Source organism: Lactuca virosa, chromosome 7, assembly GCF_052849685.1.
Source record: "Lactuca virosa cultivar CGN04683 chromosome 7, Lactuca_virosa_CGN04683_v6, whole genome shotgun sequence".
NCBI classification, from domain to species: Eukaryota; Viridiplantae; Streptophyta; class Magnoliopsida; order Asterales; family Asteraceae; genus Lactuca; species Lactuca virosa.
The window spans coordinates 26,969,451-26,982,032 of NC_136432.1; positions in this window are offsets into that span (position 1 = coordinate 26,969,451).

The following is a 12,582-nucleotide window of genomic DNA, read 5'->3' on the forward strand; positions in this document are numbered from 1 at the left end:
ATAATTCTTTCTTTGATTTGATAATATATTCATTCATGATTAAAATTTTATTAAATGTTACTACAAGCATTTAAGATTACATGTAACTATTATTCAATACATGTAATCATTACACATAACCATATACAATATTCATCTGTATAATCATAAAATATTATGTAATACTACTTCATTTGTTTTGTTTAATCATAAGTGATTAAAAATATGATTACACATAAAAAACATCTAACCATTACATATAACCATATACAACAACATCGTTCCTAATAAAATATACAACACTGCTCATAAAAAATCTAAAGATAACAATATTCATCATAATAGAATAACATCAAACATGATAAAATCTTCAATAACAAACAATTTCACAAGTCTCAAATATCACGTTCCCCATTTTCCAAGATTCTTGTTCTTCATATTCCTAGCTAGATTTTCATACAGATTGTAGCTGACTCCAAGAACTCTTCCACCATTACTTAGAAAGATTATCTCCATTGAACATAACAAATCTTTGCTACATATCTGATGTAGAGAAATGTTGTTCATTAAAAAGAAATATTCTTTAAATGAACAACATTCCTCTACTTCAAAGACATCTAGTAAAGATCTGATATGTTCAATGAAGATAAACTTTTTAAGTAATGATGGAAGAGGCGTTCTTGGAGTCAGCTACAATCTGTATGAAAATCTAGCTACAAATAAAAGAACAAGAATCTTGAAAAAATAAGGAACATGTTATTAGATATAGCAAAATTAGCACCAGGCTACCCCCTTTATACAAACATAATCACTTATCAAAAATACAATATATGTTTGTACAAATCAGTTTTCATTTATAAAGAAAAGATTCTTCAATACAAACACTAAAAAACAAAAATAAAATCTTACAAAGATAAGATTCTGCATGGTGATGTATTCCATGCAGTAAAGATAAGCTCACTTATCAAGAAAAAGATATAATAAATTATAATGTGTTGTACAACAAATATAATCATTTATGATTACAAAAACATAAAAAAAATAATCGATACAATCACTAATGATTACATATAAGCAACATATAATCAATACTAAAAACATAAATTACATATAAAAATATAACATAATCACTTATGATTAACATTCAATAACATAATTCACACAAACAAACTTACATAATAAAATCCACCAAAATACATATTGGCTTGTTTTCTATCACCATGTTTTCCATCATCATAAAAACAAACATTCTTCACAATATCCATAACATACACAACATAAACAAACTTGTTCTTATAACATCATCAATAAGAAAATATTCAATCAAAAAAAATTTGACAGCCTTCTTTCTATATTCCATTGAGCATCATATGAATGCTTACCACGAATCTTTTGATCAACTTTTTGATACTCATATGCAGCTTTCAACACATCATCACGTTTTGTATTAATCTCAGAAGTTAAAATTGCTGCTGCATATTTCATTCTCAACTTTTCCAGAATTTTTTCTTGAGAATCACCTTCTTTTGGAAGACCACATTTCCATTTAGAACCTTTTTCTCCAAAATAACTCTCCACATGTCTCACAGCAAAAACTCCACAATCCACTTTGTTATAAACTGTCCTCCATGGCATTGTCAATCTTACTGGAGTAAGATTTTTATCAGCCATTTCATTTGCTTTAACATGATCGATCTCTTTTAGATACTTCAAAAAACACTTTTTCTGAAAATCATATATGATTTCAAGTCAGAAAAATATAAGTATAATAATTATAAAACATATCATATATGATTTCAAATCTAAAGAATAAATATCATTTGAAACTTACAAGAGGTTTAAAAACTGCACCATACTTATCATCGAAATCAACATCATCTGCACCATTATCGATAACCTCAAAAGCACGTTTCTTCATATTCATAACAATAAGATATATGTGCTTATGCCTCAAAATCGGGAAAAATACCTAACATCAACATGTATAATATTTATAAATAAAATATTAATATATATATATATATATATATATATATATATATATATATATAAATGTATAAAAAAATAAATATACCATATCAACATCCTTCAAAACCTTCAAGTCTCTATCACCAGAAACACTGCGAGAGAAGCTGTCCTTGAAAACTTTATATTTTGCAGTTTCATTCAAATGAGTATATTCAAATGACAAAGTCTGTAATATAAGAAAATCATAAATGATTATATAATAACATGTAAATATTTAATAAAAAAAATTATTAATGATTATCAACATATGAAAAGCAAAGAATAAAATAAAAACTTACAGTGTCAGAATTCATGAACAATCTGAGTGGAGAATTAACAACATGTCTGAATTTCTCTTGATGATTTAGTATATGAGACCATGAATCAAGAACACTAACATGCAAATGGGTTTTTTTAAAAAGACTTTCATAATTAGCTCTAAAACCAATAACATATGTTTCCATAAGCAATACAATATCCCTGTATATATTTAATTAAATGTTATTTAAAATAAAAAATTATAATTATAAAAATAAAAAATTATATTAAAAAAATTACCCTGGATTTCCTTGAAGATTGAAAAGCCATTCACAAACAACATTTTCTACTTGTGTCAAACTAGGTTTAAAATCAATTAACCTTTCCTTAAATGGTGACTTATAAACATAAGAAAACTTGATTTGTCTCTTTCCTTTGATATCCACTACTGATGTTGCTTCTTCATTTATATCTTTAGGTTTGCCAGAAACAGGTTTTGATGGTCCTTCTAATGTACCCAAAGGGGGTGCAAAAGAAACTGGACTAGCATCAATAACATCAACATTTGGAATAACACGCTCTGGACCAACACTTGGTTTTCTCAAAATAACTCTATCCTTAATCTTTTTCTTTGTCATCCGTTCAGAAGAAATTTGACTTTGAGATGACTTCTTGGAACCTTCAGAATCTTGACTAAATCCAAGACTAAAACTTGGAACAATATCATTTTTCAATGATCGAGTCTCATTTGAATCCTTGTTTTTATTTGAACAATCTTCAACATTTTCTGCCCAATAAAATTATAAAAATCATATATGAATAAACAATAATTATAAACACAATTATATATGAATAAACAATAATTATAAACAAATTACCTCCATCTTTATTTTTATGATCATCCTCACCCAAATTTACAGTCCCTAAATTATTAAAATCATAAATGAATCATCTATATAACATATTTATATATATTTTACATATTAAAAATACATAAATAAATACTTACCATCATCAATACCAGTCAAATTCAAATTCACATCATCTTGAACTAGTTTCTGATTTAAACAACCATCAGTACCTATAAAATTCAAATATAAAAAATTAAAATCATATATGATTAAAGTATATATAATAATAAAATATGCATACCTTGATCCAAAGTTTTAAGAAAACTTTCAACAACTGGATCGCAAATAAATTGACTAAAAGATACACCTTCCTGACTATCAATTAGACTCACACTCTTAGTAACATTTTCGACAACAGAATTTAAATTCATGGCCTCTTCTTTATCACATCCACTTCCATTTCCTTGTTCATCATCTTCATCATCATCACCTTTACCTTCAACATGATTTTTACCAATATTGCCCTCATGTGGACCACTTCCATCCCCCTGACCACCAGAACATTTCCCTTGATCATAATCTCCAACATTTTCATCATCATTAAGAAAATCATTCTCATAATCTTCATCATTAACTTGAACAAAACAAGGTGTTTATATCGGTTCTTTATATTTTTGTGAAACATAATTGAAATCAAAACTTTCTGTGCTTAAATCTTCAACAGGAAATAATAATTTCCAATTTTTCAAATTTTGACTTTGAGGAAACTTCAACACTCCCTCATCTATCTTTACAACAAGATCCTTTTTCAAATCCTCCATCTTCTGATACATACATGAAATTTTACTTTCATACACCTACATAAGAAAAAAGATACTTACAACTAAAATACTTAAACATAAAAAGTCATAAATGAATAAACTAATTAAATCATAAATGAATAAAACTATAGAATTACCTCCACATCACTAACTTTATTAACATCAAAATCTTCTTCATCCTCATCACATAAATCCTCTTCACCATCAGATTCAACGTCATCACCACCAGATTCCTCCTCATTATACTCAGATTCTTGAAATTCTTCTTCAACATATGCTTCATTAACATGTCCACATCCAAATCCTCCACTCTCTTGTAAAATATCCTCAAGAAACCTTATCTTCTCTGACGTCCAATAAAAAATAGTTGGACGTTTACGTGTGACTTGCAAATGATCAAACTTGAAAGTATCCACATACAACAACTATAAAAAACATATATAACATCATATATGATTTTGATGTGTAATATATAATTAAACAAAAATTATACTACATAATCATATGTCATTATATGTAATAAAATCATATATGATTTATTAAAAAAATAAACATATTTTTACAACTAAAAAGAACAATAAATATCAAAAACTAACTCACGTACCATAAGGTATGCTGCTGGTCCATAAAAGAAAGAAGATTCTTTCTCTGGGTTGTAAACCTTTTTCGTCCTTACCAAACAATCCATAATGTAATCGCACCAGTCAATGCTACTTAAATCAGTATCTCTTCTGATTAAATACAATGGATTCAGATTACATTTACCCATGCTTGTAGACTCACAGAAAGTATTAATAAAAAGAACCAAAAAATTGATTTTGAAGTTGTCATCCGCAGCACTAGTTTGAACAAGTTCATTCTTTAGTTGTTTCAATCTCAATTTATCAATATTTTCATACTGTTTCTTCCACTCAAACATACAGCTCTCTTCATTATTCTCCGAAATGTAATCCATGTTTGAAAGTAATGAGCCACCAGATGGTAATCCTAACATCTCTTGAACAAATTTACTATAAACACTAACTTCACAATTATCAAACTCCACCTTCAAAGATTCAAAATTAAAATGATCAAGAACATAATAAACAATCTTCAACGGTACGTCAATCATCTTCATCCCTAACAAACTCCCAAATCCCATATCCCTAACACAATCCTTCTGTTCTCCACTTAAACCTTGAATAACACCCAACAATGACCCGGGTGAACATCTATTCTTCAATGAAGGAAATTCTTTTATAACAGCAGCTTTTTTATCTTTCTTCAAAACTTTAGTTTCTCTCTTTGGTTTCTTTGAAGATCCAGGACGACTCTGAAAATCTGAATCATCTTCATCAGATAGTTCACGTTTCTTACTTACAGTTTTGACCTAAACCCTCATCTTCACTTTTGGTTGTTCAATAACTGTTTTTTTGGATGTCTTTGAACGTGTTTGCGACACCTCATTCGCCTTTTCTCTTTTGGAAGATGACCGTGTCTTCCTTGAGCTATCTACATTCCCTTTTTTAACTACAATTTTCATTAGAAACATAGTGTTAGTAAAAAATAAAACATACATTTATCATTACTATTCACTAATGATTATAAACAGATGTATAAAATCATTTATGATTAGAACAATAAATAAAAATACAACTAAATGTTATATACAATCCACTTAAAAGAACCACAAAATCAGTTATGATTACAAAAATAAATTTATATTCATGTTTGATACATAAAAATACATTTATCATTACTATTTACCAATGATTATAAACAAACGTACAAAATCATCTATGATTAGAAGTAGAAATAAACATATAACTAAATGTTATGTTCAATACACTGGAAAAATCAAAAAATCAGTTATGATTACAACAAATAACTTCAAACATTAAGTTATATGTTTATTTCTACTTCTAATCATATATGATTTTTTTTGAACTGTACCTTCGGAAATAACAGCACTTCTACCGCATTCGATATTTTTTTGATTTTTGAATTTTTTTCGAACATAGTTTCTTTTGAAATCCTTATCTGTGAAAATATAAACAAAAACTTACATCAAAAACCACCACAAACAAACATAATAAAAAACATATCAACTCTAAACGAGACAATCATCAAAATCAAGTTAAAATGACGAAAAACCTACTGAATCAAAACAAAAAAACACCATTATCAACATAAAACGACAGTTAACTAATTAATAAAAACATACATTATCAATAAAATGAAAAATAACTCGCATTCTAATCTTTCATTTCGATTAACGAAGATGCGACTTCGTTTATATTTTCTCTTGAAGACATTTACTGATTTCTCAATAACAGGTAAGAAACGAAAACTAGGGCAAAATTCGATAAAGAAAGAAAAAGAGGGTTTCCTGAGAGTTCGAAATGAGACTTTGATCGAGAAAGAAAAGAAAACAATAGGCGGTTACAGTATCGTAGCCTGCAAAATTCATATCAATCTTGTAAAATTACAACAATAGCCCCACAATCGTAAATTAACAGCGTTAGTTTAATAAGTTACCAATATAATTACAAATATGTCACCGCATAGTTTCAGAAACAAACATAAGCACATCAAACGGTTATACACATATCTCACAATCTCTAATTTTTTTTTTATCTCAAAGGAACCAACATCTATATATATATATATATATATATATATATATATATATATATATATATATATATATATATATATATATATGGGTTAGGGAATATGTATGTACCTAAGCTTATATACAGAACCCTCAAAACTATGCAATTTTGATCCATTTATATCTAAACTAATCATGATATTTTGTTTACTATTCTTCCTTAATCACGTGAATTACTAAAACGATTAAATTTATGTTCTTTTTCTTCATTGTATCTAACAACATAAAGCATTAAAAGTTCATTACCATGTATGAGTCTTACCAAATTTTAAATCAAAAGTAATAGAATAAAGATAAAATAAGAACATACAAATAAATCAATTAAGGTTTTCATAAATCATTGGATATAGTTTTTTCAATTAAAGGAGGAAACATTTGAGTTATATTCATTAAAAAACTATTGGTGTTTTATGTTCTCTATAAACTTCGATGAATTTTTACAATAAAAAGATATGTAAATGATAGTTTTAATTCCATAATTTAACTTCGTTCAATGGTATTCTATTAAAACAAAATTAAGACAAAATGAAATGGGAATTGTTTTGTTTAAAACTATCTTGTTTAAAATGTTTTATACCAAAGCGAGGTACGTAACAGCCACATATTCATTTTTCCTATATATATATATATATATATATATATATATATATATATATATATATATATATATATATATATATATATAGGTTGTAAATGGTTGTGATGTGTAAACACTATCACTTGGTAGGTTGCAAAAGCTACGTCGACACGTTTCTTGGATGGACAACCCGGTTCAACACAATCGTAGTAGAACCTTCTGAATGTATCATCTATGAATATGTAACATCTCTGGTTAGCCCCATCAAATGGAAGTTGTGGAAGAGGATCGTTGGGAGGCTGGATAGGATGGGCCATTGGCACCGGTGGTAGTGGATCGACAAATGGCGGCGGTTGAATATTTCCATTATTAGGAGGAGGAGGAGGAGGAGGAGGTGAAAAGAAGCCTGTTTCACCAGCGTACACTTGAGCAGTTATGGGTATATTATGGTTCAGCAACCAGGAAAGTACGAAGGCATGAATTCTAAAATAATAATAAAAAAAACAACTGGTTATATCTAGCTACTTAATTAAGTGTAATAGTAGTAATTTATAATGTGTTAAAATCAGATATGAGATATATACTTATGAGATATGTGAATTATTAATGTCAGCAACCATCTCAGATTATTGAAAGAATTTGAATGCAGATTGATTGTATTCTCTCGCAACCATAAATTGGTGAACAATTCGAGGACGGAGGAACCCTAACAAAATGAATCATAAAAATCGTGAACACTTATTACTCTTCATAAATAAAAAGTAGATGTAAAAATTTCACGTACGTATAATTGGTTATCTGCCATGATGATGCTGATCGAGTGTAACAAGAAAAAGTCATTCGTTGCAAATCCAAATGAAGGGTTTATATATTTGAGATTGTTAATGATTAAGGTTTAGGCCCAAGCCCTTTAGGGTTTAGCCATTATCTTTAGGTATTTTCTATATATTTTTATGTAATTGTCTTTTGAGAATCAATCAATCCATTATCTAACATGGTATCAGAGCTCTAGGTTAAAACCCTGCTGCTGACCACAACCCACGACCACCGCCTTCCACCTCCGTCGACCTTCTCTAATAGTCGTCGGGGGTGCCTTCATTATGTTCCATATTTTTCTTTTTCTTCTCTTTTCCGCCTAAATAATAAAATAGCCATCGACATCAAACTAGAGCTCTTTCATCGGTTTCTTACACTGCCTCATCTACTTCTATATCCTCCTCAGATGACCCCTGCCTCTGAGCTTTCTGCCTCCTCCTTGGCTGACCACTTCTTCAGATATGTTTTCCGATTCAGCCCCTTCTGATGTTGTTGTTGCCTCCTTCTAATGGCACCTTTTTCGCCGGACAGCCTCTGATCTGTAATCGTTTCTTTCTTTATCAGCATTGTAGTTGCCGATCTCGCCGGAATTGACTCTGTCCACCGCAACTCGAGCCCTCTTTCTTTCTCGCTGTCTTTCTCCGGACTCCTCTGCCGCTGATTGCATGATCATCGTCGCTTCTTCTCCAGACTCCTCTTTTTCTACAACGAAATCACCTATGGCTGTCGCTTCTTCTCCGACGAGCAGTCAATGTTAGCCGCCATTGTTAGAGCTCTACCACGCCGATGCCGCTATCTTCATCTAGTTTTTATGTTTTCTTTTTATTTTTTATTTTTCTAGTTTAATCGTCTCCACCCGATCAAACTGTGGGGGGATGTTAATGATTAAGGTTTAGGCCCAAGCCCTTTAGGGTTTAGCCATTATCTTTAGGCATTTTCTCTATATTCTTATGTAGTTTTTTTTAGAATCAATCAATCGATTATCTAACATAGATGTAAAGAAAAAAATAGATGGGTGTTTCTGATTAAATCCTTGAATGGGAGTTTCACTAGATATCAGTACTTAGGATTCATAAAGAAGAAGATGTGCTTTAATAATCTATAACAAAAAATGAAGTGGAAGAGAGTGTTACAGTTCATAACAAAACAAACAATTAAAATATCTTGAACTGGAAAGAGAGGTTCTTACCGATACAGTATGTGTTTCAAGATGAAACTAACAAAAGATTGCAGTCGTTGAACGCTGAAAGAAGGAACAACAAATGGGTTATTGTTCTTTGAAAATTTTCATTTGTTTTTTACTTTTTTTTATGTTTCTCAGCTTGAAACGATTATGAAGAAGTGGAAAAATCTTACCAGTTATATGTCTATCTCTTCCAAAGATCGACAAATTAATCAACACTTCATGGCTTCTTTCGACTAGTGAATTCCGTGTGCCACTTAGTGTTTCTCCGACTAAGTGGAAGTTCCCGAAAAATATGGAGCGAAGAGGAATAATCTAGAAGATGCAAAACGATGTTAGAACAACTTGGAAGACTTTGGAGCGATCTAGAACACACTAGATCATACAGGAATGATTTGCTTCCTTGAGTCGTTGGTATATCTAGATCGTCGAAGTTAACCTGACTTAGTCGGAGAAACACTAAGTGACACACGGAATTGACTAGTCAAAGGAGTCGTCCCATGAAGAGTTAACAACCTTCAACCGACCTGACTCCTCTGTATAATGAATACCCAACTTCTTGGCTTCCTGTTCTGCGACGAAACTATGTGTTGCTCCCGAATCTACTAGCGCCTTAGTGTTCCTTGCATTTACTTTAGCTTCGACGAACATGAGAGATCCTCCTTTTCTTTTGTTCCCATTAATTGATTTTATACCATCCTGTTATCGAGTTTAGGAGACACATTGAGCTCATTTGTGCTTCTTCTTCTTCCTATTGCAACACCATCGCATAGAAGGTCTTTTTCTTCGGACAATCTCGGATCAAGTGAGGACCAACACACATGTAACACTTGACCACCTTTCGTTCTCCTTTTTTATTTTTTCATTCGATTGGTTTTCCTTTTGTATTCGAGGGTTGGGGTGTGTCTTGATTTGGTTGTGGTTCTGACGTAGATTGATCTCCCCTACTATTTTTCTTAACTACGGTTTCTCTTCGAAATTCCATTAGATTTCTGCCACGACAATAGCTTCGTCGATGTCTCTAACATTTCTCCTCTTGAGCTCATTATAAGCCCAAGATTGTAGTCCATCCATGAAATAGAAAAGTTTGTGTTTCTCCTGTATGTCGGGTAACTCTAGCATCAAGCTCGTGAACTCGACTATGTAGTCTCGGGTGGATCCAATATGCTTTATCCCACGAAGCTTCTTCACCGTTCTGTCTTCGACATTATGTGGGCATAATTTTCTCTTAAGTTTCCTCTTGAATTCTTTACATGTGTCTATGGTGTATAAGCCTTTTTCAATATCTTTGTGCTTCCTTCTCCACCATAGAGCTTCACTTTCGCATAGATAAAGGACGACATTATCTACCTTCGTCTTGTCGTCCTTCACTTGACTAGCATTGAAGTAGCATTACATCGACCAAAAGAATTCTTCAAGTTCTTTAGGGTCGTGTTTACCTCCATACTTCAATGGTTGGGTGCTTCCGTGTGCGGCAAAGTTCTCGCAACGGCTCCTCTAGAGATTGCTGCCTTGCATAAACTTACTTTGTCTTGTAATGTAGCTACCTTCTCACGGAACTCGTTCCACAAGGTGTTTATAAGTCCAAGGACTTCTTCCTTGATGACATCGATGGTCTCCTTCAACCCATCGCTCGTGTCACTTATCTCTGCAACGAACTGATCGACGATATCCTTCCACTCAAGGATCTCATCTACGTTAATCTCCACCGTTGTAAGCTTGTTCTCTAATCTTGCCAAGGCATCTACCGACTGGTCCCTATTCTTAGACTTCCTTCCATTCTCCTCGATGAGAGGGGGAAAGTTGACTACTTCACTTGCTCCTTGCATCGTTTTGGTCTCTTTCTTGGTCAAAATCTTGGCTCTGATACCACGTGTCATGGGACGACTCTTTTGACTAGTCAATTTTATATGCCACTTAATGTTTCTCCGACTAAGTTACGCTAACTTCGACGATCTAGTTGTACTAACGACTCAAGGAAGCAAGAGAAACGATAAGGAACACTTTTACGTAAGAAATAAAGGTTCTATTATAGAACTCAATTAGTTTACAAGGCAACTTCTCGATTGTTTACTACAAATCGATCCACCCCTATTTATAGGGTCCTTACACCTCCTCAAATGAAAGTGTCTAGATCCCGAACTTTCTTGACTATTCTAGATCTTTCCTACATGATCTTTATATTTATAAGGTTCTAAAATATACCGTATTAGTCTACGACGTCCTAGAGATTTCTAGAACGTTCCTATATTATCCAAGCCATTCATGTATGATCTAGCGTGTTCTAGATCGCTCCAAAATCTTCCAAGTTGTTCTAGCATCGTTTTGCATCTTCTGGATTATTCCTGGTCGCTCCATATTTTTTCTAGGGACTTCCATAATTCTCTAGCATCTTCGAGGGGTGCGTAGTGTGTTTTCGATCTCTCCGGAAACTCATCGAGTATTATCTATCGTTCCAACATTCTCTACACGATCTTGGAAACTTCGTGGAACAATCCTTAAACAAATGCCTCTTTGTCCAACAATCGCATTAAAGTGAGTTTTTTTTTCTTATTTATAACAAAAAATAATTCATTTTTTTTTATATATTTATCATACTCACGATATATATATATATATATATATATATATATATATATATATATATATATATATATATATATATATATATATATATATATATATATACTAGATGTGTACCCACGCAAAGCGGCGGCGATAAATAGCTCTTTTGGAAAATACTTTTCTTACGAGGAAATATTTATTAGATTTTATTATTAGTTATTATGTAAAACAATTACCACTTTTAAATAAAATGATTGTGTTTAGACCTTATATTTATATTGCATGTTTATACATTTAATATAGATTAATTAATACCAGTGTCTTTTTTGTAAACAACACAAAATTAGTATTTGTTTCCATTTTAACAAATTTAAATTAATTTATACATGAATTTAATACTTTAAAATTATCATTTTGTTCCAAATTAATTTTCTTAATAACTTTCCTTAATTCAAGTCTTCAAATTTTTGGTAAGTATTAATGATGTTTATGCAAAATTGATTTGTACAAAAAACTTTGTAATTATACCTCTTAAAATTCAAGATATGAATAATGTGTTATATATATATATATATATATATATATATATATATATATATATATATATATATATATATAAGTATAAAATCGAATGAACACAATTTCAAAAGATTAGTGAACTATAGCTTAAAAAAAGTTTAGTTACCTAAAATAGCTAAAAGAAGTAAGTTCGATAACCTTAGATAACAAAAAAAAATTACAATTACATTAGCCTATTATTTCCCGACATGGTGACTAATTTGGCAAGATTTTAAAAGTTAAGTGAACTTTTAAAACTTAAAACTAGTTAAGTGACCAAATAAGAACAAAACTAAAAGTTAAGTGGCTAAATA